This window comes from Schistocerca cancellata, chromosome 2 (genome assembly GCF_023864275.1).
Source record: "Schistocerca cancellata isolate TAMUIC-IGC-003103 chromosome 2, iqSchCanc2.1, whole genome shotgun sequence".
NCBI classification, from domain to species: domain Eukaryota; kingdom Metazoa; phylum Arthropoda; class Insecta; order Orthoptera; family Acrididae; genus Schistocerca; species Schistocerca cancellata.
Genome location: NC_064627.1, coordinates 669892537 through 669913295, shown reverse-complemented (window position 1 = coordinate 669913295; position 20759 = coordinate 669892537).

The following is a 20759-nucleotide window of genomic DNA, read 5'->3' as shown; positions in this document are numbered from 1 at the left end:
CTCGACGATCACCAGTGGTGTACGGCCAGTGTAGGAGATCGCTCCCCACACCATGATGCCGGGTGTTGGCCCTGTGTGCCTCGGTCGTATGCAGTCCTGATTGTGGCGCTCACCTGCACGGCGCCAAACACGCATACGACCATCATGTGCACCAAGGCAGAAGCGACTCTCATCGCTGAAGACAACACGTCTCCATTCGTCCCTCCATTCACGCCTGTCGCGACACCACTGGAGGCGGGCTGCACGATGTTGGGGCGTGAGCGGAAGACGGCCTAACGGGGTGCGGAACCGTAGCCCAGCTTCATGGAGACGGTTGCGAATGGTCCTCGCCGATACCCCAGGAGCAACAGTGTCCCTAATTTGCTGGGAAGTGGCGGTGCGGTCCCCTACGGCACTGCGTAGGATCCTACGGTCTTGGCGTGCATCCGTGCGTCGCTGCGGTCCGGTCCCAGGTCGACGGGCACGTGCACCTTCCGCCGACCACTGGCGATAACATCGATGTACTGTGGAGACCTCACGCCCCACGTGTTGAGCAATTCGGCGGTACGTCCACCCGGCCTCCCGCATGCCCACTATACGCCCTCGCTCAAAGTCCGTCAACTGCACATACGGTTCACGTCCACGCTGTCGCGGCATGCTACCAGTGTTAAAGACTGCGATGGAGCTCCGTATGACACGGCAAACTGGCTGACACTGACGGCGGCGGTGCACAAATGCTGCGCAGCTAGCGCCATTCGACGGCCAACACCGCGGTTCCTGGTGTGTCCGCTGTGCCGTGCGTGTGATCATTGCTTGTACAGCCCTCTCGCAGTGTCCGGAGCAAGTATGGTGGGTCTGACACACCGGTGTCAATGTGTTCTTTTTTCCATTTCCAGGAGTGTACAATGAGGTGACAAAAATCGTACGCTAGTGATATGTGCACATATAGATGGCGGTAGCAAGTCGTACACAAGGTATAAAAGGGCAGTGCATTTGCAGAGATATCATTTGTAATCTAGTGTTTCATGTGAAAAGTTTGTCGGCATGATTATGGCCACATTACGGGAATTGACAGACTTTGAACGCGGAATGGTAGTTGGAGCTAGACGCATGGGACATTCCATTTCGGAAATCGTTAGGAAGTCGATATCCACAGTGTCAAGAGTGTAGCGAGAATATCAAATATCAGGTATTATCTCTCACCACGGACAACGCAGTTACCAACGGCTTTCACGTAACGTCCGAGAGCAGCTGCGTTTTCGTAGATTTGTCAGTGCTAACAGAAAAGCAACATTACGTGAAATAAGCGCAGAAATCAACGTAGGACGTACGACGGACGAATTTGTTAGAACAGTGCGGCGAAATTTAGCGTTAATGGGATATGGCAGCAGACGTCCGAAGGAACGCCTCTCCTGGGCTCGTGACAATGTTGGTTGGACTCTAGGTGACTGGAAGACCGTGGCCTGGTCACGAGTCCCGATTTCAGTTGGCAAGAGTTGATGGTAGGGTTCAAGTGTAGTGCAGACTCCACAAAGCCATGGACCCAAGTTGCCAACAAGATACTGTTAAAGCTGGTGGTGGCTTCGTACTGGTGTGGACTATGTTTATATGGAATAGACTGGGTCCTCTGATGGTGGGGTTCATGTGCAGTGCAGACTACACAAAGCCATGGACCCAAGTTACGAACAAGACACTGTTCAAGCTGGTGGTGGGTTCGTAATGGCGTGGACTGTGTTTATGTGGAATGGATTGGGTCCTCTAATCCAAATGAACCAACCGAGACCATTTTATGTCATTCATGCTCCAAACAATGATGGCATTTTTATGGGTGACAATGCGCCTTGTCATTGAGCTGCAATTCTTCGCTACTGGTCTGAAGAACATTCTGAACAATTCGAGCGAATGATTTGGCCACTCAGATCGTCCGACATGAGTCCCATCGAACGTTTATGGGACATAACTGAGAGGTCAGTTCGTGCACAAAATCCTGTACCGGCAACACTTTCGCAGTAATGGACGGCTACAGACGCAGCATGGCTCAGTATTTCTGCAGCGGACGTCCAACGACTGATTGAGCCCATGACACGCCGAGTAGCTGCACTACGCCAAGCAAAAGGAGGTCCGACACGATATTAGGAGGTAAACCATGACTTTTGTCGCCTCAGTGTATGCTCTCGATGCACGATGGTGTCAAACAGGGAGATTGGGATACAATAGTGCTTTTCGTGGCATTCGCATACAACACACCTAAGCAAGACACTACCGGCTTCACATCATTCTTTCTGCTCTGTAATCGCGAAGCCGAAACAAGAATGGATACACCGTTACCATTTCAACCGGGCGATGCTGAGAAGAACCACCGGAAACACTTCACCACTTGTATCGAAAAAGCAAGACATCTGGCTCGTACACGGACCCTAGACGCCCTGTAGAATGGCCAAGTGGAGTACAACCAGGCAGACTTGGTATGGATTATTATGCCTGTGCGGCAAGTGGGACTATTAGAAAAGTTACTAAAGCACTACTCTGGTCCGTACCGCATCCTCTGTCGCTCGTCGGACGATACATATGAAGTCGAAGATTATGGACTTCACCAAGAAGACAAAAGAGCAGACATGTCGACAACGTCCTCCTTATGAGGCCCTACTACAGACCTGTGGCGTAGATCGTCGGTGGGAGGTTCAAGGAAACTGAAGAACCACTCTATGTTCGCGAAATTTCGACGGCAGGGGCTACCTTCGACGCTCATTATAGTGAAGAAGATGTGACAAAACGACAAGAGTGCGAGAATCCGCCAGCGCTGCCATACAGAGGACCACTGACGGGGTCTAGAGCTGGGTGTTGCAGTTGGCTCCAGTCTGAAACAGCGTGTCCCTGTCTCTACAGGATAGAGAGTTCTGGTGCCAGTGGTGTGGTGCGGTGAATGGTTAGCGTCACTTGCTAGCATGCTGCAGGTCACCAGTTGAAACACGACCACCAGCAAATATTTTTTGTTCAACATTTATCGTTTCTGGTAGCTTCTCGAAATATCTTATGTTCGTAACATTTGTATATTCCGGATTATTACGTATTTGTATAAATGACAGCACTGTGTGTTCGATGCTCGTATAAATAGCAGCGCTTTCCATACAGGAGATCAACCCTGTTCTGGCTGTTCAGTTGGTGTCAGTGACAAACGTGCTCGCAGTCATAAGTGTCGTATCTCACTGGCGAATTTGGACTCGAATATGGTTTCGACATCACAATATTAATTTGAATTAAGAGGAGTACTTTTCAAAAGTATTAAAAAAACAACGGCACTTAAACAATTTACCGCATACTGTTAACACATCTTACCGTCAATAACGCGGGCTGCTAAAACTAAACGAAACTTTTTTAATATCTTGCACAAATTATGCCTAACTCGTATTCTTGATACGGTTACAATGTTACGGTGAGCAATAGTAAGATTCCACGTGTTCCACTGAGTATCAGAATAGCTTCAAGTGCGTAGAAGACTGACAAACAGAGAAACGTTTCTCTTTCAAAAACCTTCGCGGTTATGCAGACAGTATACCAAAGTTCCATCGTAAACAGATGAATGCTAGATGAACGCGTAGAAGACGAACAAGCAAATAACTATTAATTTCTATATTTTAGATTGATTGTATTCCATTTAACTCGGGAGATAAGTTGAATCAAAATAAAACACCTACCGACGTATCGACGTCAGTTTTTTCATTGGCATTTGCCTTACGTAAGAAAAATTACTCTCCAAATATTAATTTTAATCCTCATATTTTTGTTAATGGTTTTCACTGAATTACACTGTTATTAATAACATACTTTTCTGAGTGGGGTCCGCCTTTAGCAAATCACAATTTTTCTTTTTGTCCCAGACATGTTTCACTGCAGTTGCAGCATCATCATGCTGCAACTGCAGTGAAACATGTCTGGGACAAAAAGCAAAATTATGGTTCGATAAAGGCGGACCCCACTCAAAAACATATGTTATAGTTAAAGCAAACACAGACAAAAGAGCTTCAACATCAAGATGATTAAACTGTTATTGATAATGAACTTAACTACCCATTTGTAGTGAAAAATAGCTTTCAGTCTCCATGAAGTTTGGACAAAAGTATGAAATAATAATTCTCCTCCACGGCTCCATACTTTCTCCAAGCCAACAACAAGTCATAGGAACTTCATCTGCCCCGGACGACAAGGGGTACACTCAACAGGATCCCAACTAACCATGGGAGATATGGTGATCCGCTTCCCAAGACCACCTGTCAGACATATTGTTGAAGGGCACCCTCAAAATTTCGTACCCTGGAAACTCATCGGACTTGCTGGACACTGCAAGAGATTTGATAAATTATGTGTATGATATATCTACAAATTTGTAAATTATGTTCATATTTTATTCTTTTTTTCTAGAGTGACGTGTAACTGCCATACGCTTAATAATACTGGGTTTCCCTGATTACAAACACACACAATGCATAAAATGAGACACTGAGACAAATGCTTTTTATCTTAGATTGTACGTGACAAATTCAAGTTTTTGTGAATCTACATACTTACTGCTACTTCGCTTGTGTCGGGGACCAGCGTCGTAACAACAGCGGAACCGGACGCATTTGCAAACAACATGTGCTCAAACTAGGAGAAATCCCAATGTGTCGTATGGTATCCGAGACACAGTCGCCAAAAACAGTCTGGAGAAGATTCCAGACGCCATACCATAATCAGCCACCAGATGTTGAAGGTGCGGTACGCGAAGTTCAAGGAAACAGGGAGCGTCTGTGATGTCCCTGGAACGGGCAGGGCAGGTCTGGAGCTGTAGTAGTGCGCTGACAGTTCAGACGGTGAGAGACGCCGTCGTGAGAAGTCCCAAGAAGTCAGTCTGCAATTTTCTCCGCACTGTTTTTGGTGGATGTGTCTCGTGGTGCCAGAGGACACGTTAGGTTTTCTCTTGCTTGGGTCCGTGTTGTTTGCAAGTGGTGTCCCATTCCGCTGTTGTTCGGCCACTGCGCCCAGTAACAAACAAAGTAACAGTAAGTAGGTATGTACAAAAAAACTTGGGGTATCTCACACGCAGTTGAAGATAAAAAGTATTTGTCTGTGTGTCACATTTTAAGCGCTATGAATGTTTTTGACCAGGGAAAGACTTCTGGGACACGCAGTAACACCTAGGGACACCAGACTGCCTATTGACGTACTTCGTGGCGAGGGGAAGCCACGCGCGATAAGGATTCCCTGACTAACAGCTATTTTGCCATTTTACTTTATATACGGAAGTGAGTCATGAAGTTTCAGTTACTATATCGAAATACCTCAGTTACATACTTCATTTTTTTTTTATTGTTTGGAGGTAATGTCTGCAGTCGTGGTACACAATGAATTCCTGGTGCCACAGTACTGTAGCAAGCTGCCAAAGTATCCACTAAAAATGGTGCAACCCACCGATAAGGTGGAGTATCTCGTGGTAATTCGTTCTCTGCATTCTGAGGGGAACAACACTGTAACAATCCATGTTGATAAAATAAAAACTCGGCTTCAGTTGTCCGTACGGTTGCACGACCGGTTTCGAAGCGTAAAGCTTCATCTTAAGGTGCCACTAAATAGTTATGGAAACATAAGTGTGTGGCGCTCGGGCCATTAGTCACGTGGTGAGGAGGGGGTGGGGGAGGGGGGGGGGCAAGGGCGCAGTCACATCCACAGCAGACAAACGCATGGGACTGGAAGTGTAAGATCCGGTCTCTCCGTGACTGCCAGGTCTGACCGGCACACATTTATGTTTCCATAGCTATTTGGACGCTCCTGGAGATTAAGCGATAGGCTTCGAAACCGGTCGTGCAATAAATAAGAAATTACTGCCGACTGAAGAGTATTTTTTATTCTACTAATATGTTCGTCAGCTGCGTATGTTGAATCCATACTGAGTTCGCAAACGTGTACGGGAACAATGCACAATCACGAGACACAAAGGTTAGGTGGCACAGACGCTTCCAGAGCTGTCGAGCAAGTCTGAATGATGAAGAACAAAGCGGCAGACTATCTCTCTATAAAAACAGGGATCACAAGAGAAGCTGAGAACCTAGTGATCGAATACCAGTGTGCCTCACCGCACCCAACAGCGCAGAAAGTGAAAAGCAGTCACGGATCAGCTGTCAGTCTCGCGGCTCCTCAAACTCATTCAAAGGGCCTGCCGAACCGAGCAGCAGCGGAAATTGCGGCTGTATCACGACACTTCACGACCTCCTTAGCCGCCTTATCACCATGGACGAGTGCTGCGTGATCACTACGACCCCTAGACAAAAGAACAAAGGGAATCTTTAAATCCGAACGTTTTAGGTTAGGCTTTACCATTACTGTTACTGGTATCGAATTAAGCAACAAGTTTACTGTTGACAGTCACTCTTTATCTACACCCACAAAGCGTTCAAATATTTGAACCTCTATCATCAGACGGATTTATATGTGTTAACACGAAATGTGTGTGCTGTGTTACTCACGACTAAGAGGTAACCTGCGTCACTGTCTAATGGAGAAACAAAAACACTATTTCGGAACATGGTTTTGAAGAAGTCTTTGACCAAAAGTTAAACATAAATATGAATGTGAAAATAAAATTACTAAAATAGCCGCGGGGGGTAGCCCGCGGTCTGAGGCGTCTTGTCACGGTTCGTGCGGCTCCTCCCGTCGGAAGTTCGAGTCCTCCCTCGGACATGGGTGTGTGTGTTCTCCTTAGCGTAAGTTAGTTTAAGTTAGATTAAGTAGTGTGTAGGCTTAGGGACGGGCGACCTCAGCAGTTTAGTCCCATAAGACCTTACCACAATATATATATATATATATATATATATATATATATATATATATATATATACCTCCAGTGGTCTCAGGCGCCTTTCTCTGTCGCAATACATTACATATAAGTTGTCACACCTTTTAAAAAAGATGATGCCTGGAAACTACTATGTGGAAACAACATATAGCAAATCTGAGTACTAAGAATATATAGTGAAACAACACCATTATTTCAGAGTAAGTCTTAAAACAGTGTGGAGATCTTTTGTTGAGTTGGTGAATAAATATGTTAGAGTAAATATTTAGAGTGGAACACAAATCCTGTATTTTCACGTTTACAAAGCCTAAATATTGTACTCGTTTATCTAATCAGGTAATATGATGAAAATGTTAAGTTCAATGATGATATTGACTACGGTTGCAAAATTAGACATAACCAATAATTATGGATAAGAAACGATCTGAGTGGGATTCAGAGACAGAGGATGAAAGGAGTTCGAGAAGGAGATCAAAATGTACCAACGTTTCGGTCAGACTTCTCCACCTTCACCAGGAAGTGTAATGCTCAGCATTACACACACCGAGGAAAGCAATTGTAATAGTTGGTATGTTTTACTGTTACATGTTATAATTAAATACATGATGAAGTCATACACTGATACCAAATTTAAGTTCTGCAAATAGATATACTATCACTAATATAAACAGATATATGTAATATCAGGCTGATGTCGGGTACGAACTGTTTCGATTTTTGTGATTTAGGCGGGTCTAATGTTCATTTAGAAAATATCAAAGACATGCAAAGTAAGTGAATTAATTCGTGGTAAATGCGAAAGAAGGGAGCATGGAGGGAGAGAGAGGTAGAGAGAGAGAGAGAGAGAGAGAGAGAGAGAGAGAGGGAGAGGGAGAGAGAGAGAGAGAGAGAGAGAGAGGCAGAGGCCGAGATCATTTCCGCCGAAATAGGAGAGTATCCAACCATTATTGAGAAAGATGATGAGTGTTTTTCGGGACTGACATGGAGTAGTAGTAGTAGATAGTGCCAATAAGGGACAAGTCGTCACAGTAGCATACAACTGAAATCTCCCTACGAACTTACGGTAGGCTATCCAGACGAAGCGTCGCAGATATCTGTCCAATGAACTATATTTCCTCTACTATAACGCTCCAGCTTATTCTGGAAATGGATGAGTCACACACACTACTTCTTTAAGCTATCAAACTCCCCCGCCCCTGCACCCCTTTGCCCCCCTTTTCCCTGTACCCTCCGACATGATGCTCGCTGACTTCTCCCGCTTTCCTCAGATGAACAAATCATTTGTGTGGCATTTCCTGAATGCCAACGAGGTGGTACGTTTCCTATACAGCCAAAATGCAGACTCCTACAACCGAGGACTCAACCAAGTCATCCGTTTGTGAGAAAAATGTGTCGCACTGAGGATCAACATGTAAAGAAGGACTAACATTATCACCGGATTTCGAGGTGGCAATTAAAACTTTATTTTTACATCGTCTACATAAAACAATGTCTCGTGCCACAACACTGCGCGGACGGCTTAGTGCGCATATTACCTCCGTGGCTCACCTCTCAAATCCATTCTCTTATTAAGAAGTATATGCGATTGGCTTGATAAATAATTGAATGAATATTTTTAGTGATATTAATGACGCAAAAGATGAACTTTTTGGAATTTTACAGTCATATTAAAAAAATACGGAGACAGATCACGTTGAATGACTAGTGAAAGGACGTTCATATTCATAGGAAATGTACATTAGTATGTTCTGCAGAAACGATCAGCATTTGGACCATTTCGGCCCGCGGGTTACAGGTCAACATCGATGTCACTGCGCAAAACCACCTGCCGAAAAAATGTGCCTGCAGCTCTGGTTGTCGCTGTAAATTGAGGTTAATGGTTCAAATGGTTCAAATGGCTCTGAGCACTATGGGACTCAACTGCTGTGGTCATAAGTCCCCTAGAACTTAGAACTACTGAAACCTAACTAACCTAAGGACATCACACACATCCATGCCCGAGGCAGGATTCGAACCTGCTACCGTAGCGGTCGTGCGGTTCCAGACTGCAGCGCCTTGAACCGCTCGGCCACTCCGGCCGGCGCGAGGTTAATGGATCAGTGTGACTTGAGCAGAAGTGCAGGATGCCTCGCAAATGTAAAGGCGAACTGTACTGTCGAATCAGTGAGTTTGAAAGAGGGTGCACTATTGGCATGAGAGAATGTGATGCATCAATCTGGGAAATTGCTGGTCGTGTGGGACGAAGAGTTTCGGCAGTGCAACGGGTGTGTGCAGAATGATGCACGGAAGGCTGTAGAATATGACGAGATGGGGTAAGGTCGCACCACCCTCACCAGCCGCCGAGAAGATCGATACGTCATTCGAATGGCATTGCGGGACAGATCTGCGTCCTCCTCGGCTCCGGCGCAACAATGGAAGAGCACCCTGTCAGGGCTGACAGTCCGTCGCCGTGAACTCGTAGTGCAATGGTTTGAAATTTTTGTAGTGGGATCAGAAAATACCCCAGTATACAATATGTGACATTCAATGTTTACCTTTACTACGAAAATAAAAACTTGGCAACAACGTACCTTCTCAGTCCACATTTATATGTCCATTGTCGTACCCAGTTCGTATAAAATACATACACGTGGATTTTTGGAACAAATTTACGCTCAGGAATTCTGTTCTTTTTTTTAAAGTAATACGTGCCATTATAGTTTATTCGTAATGAATGATGATATACAGTGTAAGAGGCTGCGGGTCTCGAGTAGGCCTCAGCAGATGTACGTAGGAGTGACAGTGATAATGAATCAATATTAGGAAATGCGGATGAGAATAATGCCGAAGTAGATGTGATAGAGGCATATGTACAGGTGGGAGATGAGGTGGATGTGAATGAATGGCAAGAAGATGATGATGGTATTCGGAAACTAATGCGACTAGACTTGTATCTAGAAGTGGACAGATAACATACGACACAGTACCACCAGATGTGTGCATTAGACTTCCAGGAGTATAATACGTAAAACTGCACATATTCTACGTCACCTTAGGTCGCAATTACACGCAATGGGAGTCTGTCTCAGACTTTTTGTCACCAATCACATGCAGAGTGTAACAGTAACGCACACCAAAAGTCGTGCAGGAGACAGAAACAATCATACACCAATATGCTGAACACTGGATTGAATTTGACTTTACAGAACTGCAGCCATTCTTTGATATGCTAATTATAGCCCGTTTACATAAGCTACATGTGAAACCTTTGAGTGAATTTTAGTCAGATGAGTGTGGTTTCCCTATTTTTCGAATCACAACGAGCTTTTCAAAATTTCATGGTATTCAGATATGCCTCCTATTCGATGACAAACTTAGAAGAAAGAAAAGCCGTTTTTGAATCAAAAGCTGGATCTACACGTGCTGTGACTGAAATTTTCGTTGACATGCGCATTTCGTCTTATTTCGCTGGGCCTTATATTATAGTTGATGAGCATTAGTGCAGTTTCAGCGTACAGTGTGCATTCAGGGTGAACATTCCTTTAAAACCTGGAAAGTACGGTATAAAAATATGGACTGCTGTAGAATCTGAGACCAATTATTTCATAAATGCACAGCTGTATACAGGGAAGTCTGCTGAAGGATGGGAAGTATATCAAGGCAAACGAGTGGTACTTGATTAAGTTGATAATCTGAGGCGAAGTTGATAGGAAAATTATCACCGATAGTTTTTGCAAGATTGCGATTTAATTATAGCACAAACCAAAGGAGTTGTAATTTCAACAATGTGCATGGGTCTCAAAATAAATCACTATTATTTTTGTGTAAATATTTTACACTTCGTCGTCATATAGCTGCTAGAATTACTCTGGGGTCCAAAAAGACCCGATGTCTATATAATGCGTTTTTCCAGATCTGATACCGTGCGACGGTTAAAAAGTGCTCGTTTGAGAATTTGCTAACAATATCTTACGGTCTCTTTCCACAAAATGTTAGGTATATGGTTGGGTGGGGAGGTTTGATGCGTATACCTCACGAATACACTACTGGCCATTAAAATTGCTACACCACGAAGATGACGTGCAACAGACGCGAAATTTAACCGATAGGAAGAAGATGCTGTGATATGCAAATGATTAGCTCTCCAGAGCATTCACACAAGGTTGGCGCCGGTGGCGACACCTACAACGTGCTGATATGAGGAAAGTTTCCAACCGATTTGTCATACACAAACAGCAGTTGACCGGCGTTGCCTGGTGAAACGTTGTTGTGATGCCTCGTGTAAGGAGGAGAAATGCGCACCATCACGTTTCCGACTTTGATAAAGGTCGGATTGTAGCCTATCGCGATTGCGGTATATCGTATCGCGGCATTGCTGCTCGCGTTGGTCGAGATCCAATGACTGTTAGCAGAATATGGAATCGGTGGGTTCAGGAGGGTAATACGGAACGCCGTGCTGGATCCCATCGGCCTCGTATCACTAGCAGCCGAGATAACAGGCATCTTATCTGCATGGCTGTAACGGATCGTGCAGCCACGTCTCAATCCCTGAGTCAACAGATGGGGACGTTTGCAGGACAACAACCATCTGCACTAACAGTTCGACGACGTTTGCAGCAGCATGGACTATCAGCTCGGAGACCATGGCTGCGGTTACCCTTGACGCTGCATCACAGACAGGAGCACCTGCGATGGTGTACTCAACGACCAACCTGGCTGCACGAATGGCAAAACGTCAAATTTTTCGCATGAATCCAGGTACTGTTTACAGCATCATGATGGTCGCATCCGTGTTTGGCGACATCGCGGTGAACGCACATTGGAAAGGTGTATTCGTCATCGCCATACTGGCGTTTCACCCAGCGTGATGGTATGGGGTGGCATTGGTTACACGTCTCGGCCAGCTCTTGTTCGCACTGACGGCACTTTGAACAGTGGACGTTACATTTCAGATATATTACGACCAGTGGCTTCATTCGATCCCTGCGAAACCCTACATTTCAGCAGGATAATGCACGACCGCATGTTGCAGGTCCTGTACGGGCCTTTCTGGATACAGAAAATGTTCGACTGCTGCCCTGGCCAGCACATTCTCCAGATCCCTCACAACTGAAAACGTCTGGTCAATGGTGGACGAGTAACTGGTTCGTCACAATACGCCAGTCACTACTCTTGATGAACTGTGGTATCGTGTTGAAGCTGGATGGGCAGCTGTACCTGTACACGCCATCCAAGCTCTGTTTGACTCAATGCCGAGGCGTATCAAGGCCGTTATTACGGCCGGAGGTGGTTGTTCTGGGTACTGATTTCTCAGGATCTATGCACCCAAATTGCATGAAAATGTAATCACATGACAGTTCTAATATATTTGTCCAATGGTGTAGCAATTTTAATGGCCAGTAGTGTACTTTTCTGCCGCAATATCAAAACTATCGCAATGGTGAAACAGCACGGTGGGCGATTTTATTTGACGATCAAGAATGCTCCCTTGAAAGGAGAAGCCGTCCGGCTGGACACGGAGGCCGGGGATCGAGTCCCGCCGCCGGCAAGGCCGCCCGCCGTTCTCGCACGCTGTACCGTTAAAGCACGCGGCTCCGCTCCGGTCTACTTCTGTGCCAGAGGCCGGCGAAAGGTCGCTCTGCGCGACCGGACGCCCGAGAAGGGAGCACAGGAGATCTTCGTAATGTATCTTGATATTTCCTCCCACGTAGGCCCATACCGGGCTTAGACTACAGCGTGAGAGCGGCACGAAATGAAGTTCTGTAGGGTCTTCTTCGTTTCTGAGAACACGCAGGCCTCCACTTGCAATGATTTATTTCCAAAAATATTCTAATGGATTGCAGACTGGCTTGCGCTGTAAAGGTAGTTTCCGGATTATGCAAGTGTGATAAGACTCTTGCCGTTTGCAATATATTTAAATGATCTCGTAGAAAGCATCGGAAGCTCTTTAAGACTGTTTGCAGGTGGTAGGGATGTCCGCAAGAAAGTAGCGACGGCTGAACACAGTATCGATTTGCATAATGACCTACAGAGGATTAGAAAATGGTACCGGCTCTGACAGTTGACCCTCAACGTAAATAAATGTAGCGAATTGCGCATAGGTAGCAAAAAATATCCATTATTATACAACTACACTATTGATGACGAACTGCTACAGACACTATCTACCGAAAATACCGTATCTAGGAATAGCTATCCACAGTGAATTTAAGTGGAGTACCACATAAAACAAACAGTAGGAAAAGCAGATGCCATACTGAGATTCATAGGAAGAATCTTAAGGAAATGTAACTCATCCACGAAGGATGGTTCAAATGGCTCTAAGCACTATGGGACTTAACATCTGAGGTCATCAGTCCCCTAGACTTAAAAGTACTTAAGCCTAACTAACCTAAGGACATCACGCACATCCATGCCCGAGGAAGGATGCGAACCTGCGACAGTAGCAGCAACGCGGTACCGGACTGAAGCGCCTAGAACAGCTCGGCCACAGTGGCCGGCTCAGCGAAGGAAGTGGCTCACAATGCACTCGTTCGGTTGACTCATGAATGCTGTTCACCAATCCAGGATACTTACCAGGTGGGACTGATAGTAAAGGTAGAGAAGATCCAAAAAAGAACGGCGCCTTTTTCAGGGATCCGTTGGTCGGCGCGAGAGTGTTGCAGAGATGCTCAGTGGCAGACGCTACAAGAGAGGCGTTGCGCATCACTATGAGGTTTGCTGTGGTAATTTTGAGAGTCGAACAAGATATTACTCCCTCCCATATAATTTCGCGAAACGCCACGACGAGAAAATTCGAGAAATTAGAGCTAATACGGAGGCTTACTACGACCACTCTCCCCACTCGCCTTTCGTGAGTGCAACAGGGGAGGTGTGATCAGAAGTACACTGCGCCACACGCGGTCTGGTGGCTTGTGGAGTGTTGATGCAAATGTGGATGTAAATGTAAAATTTACCAACGTTTCAGTTACTTCGTCAGAATGCGTAATGTTTAGTTGGTTGGTTGGTTGTTTGGGGAAGGAGACCAGACAGCGTGGTCATCGGTCTCATCGGATTAGGAAAGGATGTGGAAGGAAGTCGGCCGTGCCCTTTCAGAGGAACCATCCCGGCATTTGCCTGGAGTGATTTAGGGAAATCACCGTAATGTTTAGTGTTATACACCTTCTTGTCATGGTATGTTTTGGCCATCATGCTCCTCATCTCCGAGTTAGAGCATTCGCACCTATTGTCAGTTTCTTCGTACATCCATATTTAAACTGGATGATGGTGGGACATCAGCTGGCATAATTTTTATTAAAAATGGTACTCCTCCAGCTGTACTTATGATTTCATATTTATTTAGCTACGTTCGACGTTGCGTTAAAGCCATCATCAGGCCCGTACTCTTTGATGATATCAATTGAGTGTGGCTGAATACTAGAAGTTTCCGGTGAGACCAATACTTGCTCGACATGGAAGGCGGGAGTAACTAGTTGACGCAAGGTAGAAACTAGTAGCCAAATGTATATGAAATCTTAAGTAAAGCTGGAGGAGTTTCATTTTTAATAAAAATATTGTCAGTTTGGTTGAATAACAGCTCGGGCTGCAGAGGTACGTATTTATTTTCACGACCAGTGTGTGTCCTGCTACTCATGCCCCTTGCTGTGTTGCACTCTCGATAATGGCCGAGAGTTCGAAACTGGACCCTAGGCAATTATCGAGTGGGCAACAGAACAAGAAAAAAAAATATGCAGCACACAGTAGGGGAGGTAGAAAAGAAATGAAACTTGATGTATTGAGAGGGTGTGTGATGCGATTACGTCCACTTCCCAGTACGACGTTGCATCTACTCTCGCTAAGAAGCGTGCACAGATTCGGTTGAAATATGAGATTAGGCCCTTGTACAGGGTGAGGCAAAAAGGACAGACATTTCTAGAACAGCTAGTATTCAGGCTCAGGCACTCGGAGTGGGGGGAGTGATGTGGTAGAGTAAGTAGCTCCTGCCATTTTGTTTAGTCAAGGTAATGGAGCATTGGACTGTGCAACATCTTGTGTTTAGCTACGATAGTTTTGTGTGCAATAGTGAGTCTATCGTTGCAGTGCAGCGTGAGTTTCGTCGCCATTTCAATCTCGCTAGACATGATAGTGTTCCCACTCGGAACACCATTTTACGTTGGGTAGAATCATTTCGAACACGAGGAACAGTTATGAACCAAAAACCACCAGGAGCTCCTCGCTCAGTTCAGACACAAGAATATGTGGGAAGAATTCGGCAAGCCATCCTCCGTAGTCCTGGTCGATCTGCTGGAAGACACTCGGCTGAGCTGCGCCTCAGTAATCGCTCGGTAAGGCGTATTTTGCATACTAACCTAAAATTTCATCCCTATAAAATGGCCGTTGTGCAAAAATTAAACCCAACAGATTATGAGCACCTGCTAAATTTTGCCCAAGAAATGGAGGCCATATTTGAGCAAAATGACAACATTATTTTGCTTATGAGTGATGACTCTCATTTCCATTTGAATGTAATGGTAAATCAGCAGAACTGTCGTTATTGGGCCAGTGAAAACCCAAAACTACTGCATGAGAAACCATTACATAGTCCCAAGTTGACTGTTTGGTGTGCTGTGACAGGTACAGATACTATTGGTCCATACTTTTTCCAAGACCAGAACGGGAACAATGTAACCGTAACCTCTGAACGATATTGAAAGATGATCACTGAAGTATTCCTGCCTGAATTAAGAAGAAAACGCTTTCCTGTCCGGCGAGTGTGGTTTCAGCAGGATGGAGCCACAGCTCACACGGCAAGATTGACCATGGAAGCAATTAAGACTGTTTCTCGTGGTAGAGTTATTTCCCGGTTCTGGGATATTTATTGGACTCCTCGTTCCCCTGACCTATCCATGTGTGACTACTTTTTGTGGGGTTACATGAGGCATGTTGCAGAGAGTTGAAGCCTACTTCCGAGAGCGTCTTGAGAAAGGCATCGCTGACAACGGCCGTCACCTGGGAGAAGTTGGTTTCCAGCATTAATTTTGTTAAATACCAACATTATTTAAGTGTTATTCTGTAATTAAAAATTTTTTGAAGCACTCCTAACGATGTATTGTTCATTTGGAAATCGTTCATCCTTTATGCCTCACCCTGTATCATCTCCTGAGGCCATGTGGCTACAACTGTTTGTGAGTGGTCCTTAATATCTTGGACACTGACAGTGGGACAGAAGTGACGTCCGAGCTGGCTCCACAAACATTCTGTTGGGGACAGGTGAGGTTATAGTGCTTGGCACGGGAGCACCTCAACATCACACAAAGGGTTTATAGGGATACGTGCCATGTGTGGACGAGTCATTATCCTGTTCAAAAGCCGGCCGGTGTGGCCGTGCGGTTCTAGGCGCTTCAGTCTGGAACCGCGTGACCGCTACGGTCGCAGGTTCGAATCCTGCCTCGGGCATGGATGTGTGTGATGTCCTTAGGTTAGCTAGGTTTAAGTAGTTCTAAGTTCTAGGGGACTGATGACCACAGCTGTTAAGTCCCATAATGCTCAGACCATTTGTACCATTTTGAACCTGTTCAAAAATGGCACCACGATACTGTCGCCTAAGAGGACCAAAGGTGCTTATATGTAGCTCCGTGCAGTCTAAGTTCCCTCAGTCACTACCTGTAGTTATCAGAAGATATTCCCAACGGCTTCCCAGACCATGACGTCAGGAGCAATTCTGCTGTGTCTCTCAGAAACATTGGAAGAAAGGGTTCTCTCTCCAGATCGCCGCCATACTCGCCCACGATGGTCATCCTGGTCAGTACAGAAGGGCAGTTTATCGTTGAACACAGTGCGACGCCATTCATCACAAGTCCATGTTCCCCGGTCTCAGAGCCACTCCAAAGGCAGCCCTTCGTACTCCACTGTTAACGGCGGTCTCCGCATGTGACGGTAATTACCTAGTCCGGCTGCTGCTACTCTCCTACTAATGGAGCGGAATGAGAAAGGATGTTGCAGACAGTCCATTAGTTATTCTCTGATGGTACGCACACATATGGAGGGATTACGATGTGCCTGGTGGACAGTGCAGTGATCCTCCCTTGTAGTCAGATGTTGTTGACCGGAAACTTTACGACGGGTATGCCTGACCTGAGGTTACCACGCTGTTCAGCATCGAGCCTTACTCATATATCCAAGTGCCCCACAAAGCTGAATACTGCACCATTCGACCAGGCGGTGAAACGGAGACCCGCAATGAGGCTCATTTCAAACGCTTGCCTGATGCTGATAACGCTTTCTCATACATTTACTCAGCACCTGCGCGTTCTCCTCAGTGATCACGCAACATCTGACGCTCTTCACTCCCAGGCCTGGAAACAACACTAGACACGAACAACAATAATGCAACCTGGTCATCGTTGCACTCGTCATAGAGGTCTGCAACTCTAATCACTTAAATACCCGCCGATGGTGGGTGAGCGTGAATGATGTCACATTGACAACCGATGATGTGTTCTGGGTGCCTCACTTTTTGTTAGGACGTGTAAGTTTTTATGCAACTGGAACTGTTATTCAATAAATATAAATGCTTTATACACTACTGGCCATTAAAATTGCTACACCAAGAAGAAATGCAGATGATAAACGGGTATTCATCGGACAAATATAATATACTAGAACTGACATGCGATTAAATTTTCACGCAATTTGGTGCATAGATCCTGAAAAATCAGTACCCAGAACAAACACCTTTGGCCGTAATAACGGCCTTGATACGCCTGGGCATTGAGTCAAACAGAGCTTTGATGGCGCGTACAGGTACAGCTGCCCATGCAGCTGCAACACGATACCACAGTTCATCAAGAGTAGCGACTGGGGTGTTGTGAGGAACCAGTTGCTCGTCCACCATTGACCAGACGTTTTCAGTTGTGAGGGATCTGGAGAATGTGCTGGCCAGGGCAGCAGTCGAACATTTTCTGTATCCAGAAAGGCCCGTACAGGACCTGCAACATGCGGTCGTGCATTATCCTGCTGAAATGTAGGGTTTCGCGGGGATCGAATGAAGCGTAGAGCCACGGGTCGTAATACATCTGAAATGTAACGTACACTGTTCAAAGTGCCGTCAATGCGAACAAGAGGTGACCGAGACGTGTAACCAATGGCACACCATGCCATCACGCTGGGTGATACGCCAATATGGCGACGACGAATACACGCTTCCAATGTGCGTTCACCGCGATGTCGCCAAACACGAATGTGACCATCATGATGCTGTAAACAGAACCTGGATTCATCCGAAAAAATGACGTTTTGCCATTCGTGCACCTAGATTCGTCGTTGAGTACACCATCGCAGGTGCTCCTGTCTATGATGCAGCGTCAAGGGTAACCGCAGCCATGGTCTCCGAGCTGATAGTCCATGCTGCTGCTAACGTCGTCGAACTGTTCGTGCAGATGGTTGTTGTATTGCAAACGTCCCCATCTGTTGACTCAGGGATCGAGACGTGGCTGCACGATCCGTTACAGCCATGCGGATAAGATGCCTGTCATCTCGACTGCTAGTGATACGAGGCCGTTGGGATCTTGCACGGCGTTCCGTATTACCCTCCTGAACCCACCGATTCCATATTCTGCTAACAGAGATTGGATCTCGACCAACGCGAGCAGCAGTGTCGCGATACTATAAACCGCAATCGCGATAGGCTACAAACTGATCTTTATCAAGGTCGGAAACGTGATGATACGCATTTCTCCTCCTTACACGAGGCATCACAACAACGATTCACCAGGCAACGCCGGTCAACTGCTGTTTGTGTATGACAAATCGGTTGGAAACTTTCCTCATATCAGAACGTTATAGGTGTCGACACTGGCGCCAAACTTGTGTGAATGCTCTGGAAAGCTAATCATTTGCATATCACAGCATTTTCTTTCTGTCGGTTAGATGTCACGTCTGTAGCACGTCATTTTCGTGGTGTAGCAATTTTAATGGCCAGTACTGTATTAGACACCATGATGAAAGGCTTTTGCTGTAGCATCCGAATCGTTGGTACATTTTACGACGTGACGTCGCGTACAAAACTTAGACAAATTCAGTGGAGACTTACACCTGTCGAGAAAGTTTACGAAGTGACTCTACCTGATTATTTTCTGATCTCTTCAGCTCTTTCTGAGAGATCAGAATTCTGTGCAACTCCATAACACGAGCACGGCTGTTCTTTATCTAAGCATTTCACGGAATTAAGTAGACAGGCAGTCTGTCATAGCTCAATGTGCATCTACTTGGTACTTGATTTTGTTTTGAGTTGATGTTACACTACTCAGCGTGTGTCGAAAGATTTTCCTATCACTAGCTTAACATATCTTTTAATATACTCAGTACCGTCTCTTTCACTGAAAGGAACAAAATTAAAGAAAATATTATGTGCGTACTTAAATTGTCTGTGATACCGGAGAACGTGGCATTTCTTCTTTGCCATTCGTAGTGTCATTATGGAAAGAGAAACGATGAGCCCCCACAAAAATAATTCGCTCGTTCGGAAACATCTCGTGGTACGAGAACCTGATTACTGTTTTCTGGTGCACGTTATATGAGGGAAATCACAAGAGAAATTAGGAGATATAAATACAGATTCAAAAACTTTCTTTTTGCATGAATGCAGACTTTCCCGGAAAACAAATATACCACAGCTCTTAATAAACAGCTTTCAGTTAGATCTCTGGAAATTTTCATTCTTTAGTTACTTTCTCCCTGTCAGATAATAAGACCGAAGAAACCATTTCTTTGTGTAACCGTTGCACTCGCATAAATTCACTTAGTTATTCGCAGATTGTAACTGCAAGGTTTCCCTGATTAATTTTTCTGTACAAAACGTAAATCCCGTTCTAGAGTACATTTTTGCGGTGTATTGAAGCTATGAAGCGACATGCGGAAGGAAAATTCACAGAATGAGAAAGCAGAGACTTCATTCATACCTTGCCGGCAGAAGATAATAATTCACTTTCACCCATTCACTCATCAAACTCACTCATTAAAAACAGTCGTCTCCTTGTTTCACACTAACTTTCGCCGGCTGATGACGTGTTGTCTTTATAGCTAATACTAGTAGTGGCGGTGTCAACACCATAAGCCGGAAGAAGTTAATTCATTATCACCAACATTGATTTGATTGTGGCGTCTGTCTAGGAGTATTGTAGCGGTTATCTAGCTACCCGCATCAATATCCAGTTTATCATAGAGGGTTTTGAAGACGGTGAGCTGTAACACTGCTCATAAAGCAAGACATTTAAATACAGCTGAATGATTCATTCGTACTACAAAAAATATAGTACTTGTATGCTGTTCGTTTGACGGATGTGGCAGCTATAAGTAAGTAAATTAACAAAATGAAAAGACAGATTAGCAGATTGGAGAATATCGAACTGTAGATCTTACAATAGTTCACCTTGTCTGTCAGTCAGTGGAGACATTTACATTTACACCAGTTCCGTCTGTGAGGTTCGATGTAAACACGACACGAACAGAAAGCGTTATACGGCATCTATTGTAACACGCCTGACGCCAAATTGACAAGGGCACAGACGAGAAGTAATTCTCCCCTCTCTAACACTAGTGTTTCGCAAACACGGCTTTTTGAGTCACTTCGAAAGAAAATATCTCGTGAAATCAAACAGGGCGGTCACGCTGTATGAAGAATAAATTTCCAGTTCTGATCACTTTACATAGCAATGTCAGCTGAGAGACTAGCTCTGCTCGTGAACTCTCGTTCCACACCACGTATGGTACAGTAACACCTATCTCTGTGCAGCTTCTGAGTACTTGCTTTTAAACAAATGCCGTTCTTCGGTTCGTACGCTGTAACGTAACACTTTCGATTGGGAATTATGAGAGCAGAGTACTTGCTAGAAGGCGGACGATTGTTTCCAGTTGTCAGCAATCTCAGCTGCGATAGCAAACGACGCAAACTCTACGAAAAGTTGATCAACGCTTCTGGTGGAGCTCATCATCA